Genomic DNA, 1,487 nt, shown 5'->3' with positions numbered 1-1,487 from the left:
TATCATTGAAAACTATGTTTAAATATGAATTCAATAATATAATATTTGGTGACATGTATTAATATTGTGATAGTTAAATATTTGATTAAAATTTGACACAAAATACAAAGGGAACCAATAAACTAGGATGGTACTAGTAGGAATGTAGTAATAATCTTTCCAAAAGTCCACTTCCCTTTCACAACCTCAAGCAACCCTCAGTTTACCATAAATATCTGTTCGTTGGCGTGCATATGGAGCTGCAACCCTCAGTTTACCATAAATATCTGTTCGTTGGCGTGCATATTGAGCTTGATCTTGCCCCTTTTAGAAAAATACTGTTCTACTCGCTTGACCAATTGATAAATATGTACTAGTTTTATCTACATCTTGGAGAAGTCGCACGTCGAGCAAGTTTTCTAGCTCTATAAATACCACTAGCCACATCTCACAGTGGAATACAACCTACCTATACACACACATCATCTTGTGCAAAGAGAGATCGATCAATTAGCCATGGAGCACCACTGCTCTTCGAAGCTAGCCTGGTCCTTGGTCCTCGCATTCGCCATGGCAGCCGCCGCCACCTCGCCATGCGCGGCCCAGAGCACCTCGGCCGAGTTCGTGAGCCTCCACAACTCTTGGCGTGCGCTTGTCCGCGCCGGGCCGGTGACGTGGGACGCCGCGGCGGCGGCATACGCGCAGACCTACGCGAACCAGCGCAAGGCCGACTGCAACCTGGTGCCCTCGGGCGGGACGACGTACGGGGAGAACCTCTTCCGGGGCTTCCCCGCCAGCACCTGGACGGCGTCGAGCGCCGTGAACGCATGGACTTCGGAGAAGCCGTACTATGACTATGCCACCAACACCTGCACGTCGGGAAAGATTTGCGGGCACTACACGCAGGTGGTGTGGAGTTCTTCCACGTCCATCGGCTGCGCGGGTGTCATCTGCGACAGCAACCGCGGCGTTTTCATCATCTGCAGCTACAACCAGCCCGGCAACATCGTCGGACAGAAACCCTACTAGCTACATATATGCCTTGATTTCTTCACGCATGTTGATTGACAAAAATAACCTGGGTAACGCATGCTCATGAACCTATGATTCATGCATGTACGTACTTATGCCCCATGGAATAAGCTGTGATCTATCTATTGTTCTTATATAATCTTGTATAAGGGAATGAACATAGTATGTCGATTGTTGTACCTTAATGCAATGGCGTGAGCTCTTCTGCATGGTCTCTGATGGACAGCAAAACGTCGCCTATGCTAATTTTTAACGTCTCTTTTTTTTGTAAATAAAGCTCGGCTGTCACTTAAAAGTGCAGATCACTTTGCAAAAATCGAGTTTGTAAAAGGATCGCAAAATTTGCCTGCAACTGCCAGTACCTACGTAAATTATATATAGATTGGGAAGGGGAAGATCACTACAGGAAATATGCATATCTATGACAAAATGACTTGAGGGGCCGCAATTTTCGTCATAGATGCGCGTGATCTTCT

The 1,487-nt window shown here is 46.5% G+C and overlaps 1 pseudogene; it reads left to right on the top strand.

The window, feature by feature from the left end:
• Positions 1–432: 432 nt before the first annotated feature.
• LOC147958026 (pathogenesis-related protein PRB1-3 pseudogene) lies at positions 433–1,225 on the top strand (annotated as a pseudogene).
• The last annotated feature ends 262 nt before the right edge of the window (positions 1,226–1,487 follow it).

Source organism: Triticum urartu, chromosome 7A (genome assembly GCF_056163025.1).
Source record: "Triticum urartu cultivar PI428250 chromosome 7A, HENAU_Tu73, whole genome shotgun sequence".
Classification (NCBI taxonomy): domain Eukaryota; kingdom Viridiplantae; phylum Streptophyta; class Magnoliopsida; order Poales; family Poaceae; genus Triticum; species Triticum urartu.
This window is presented reverse-complemented; position numbering and strand designations above follow the sequence as displayed.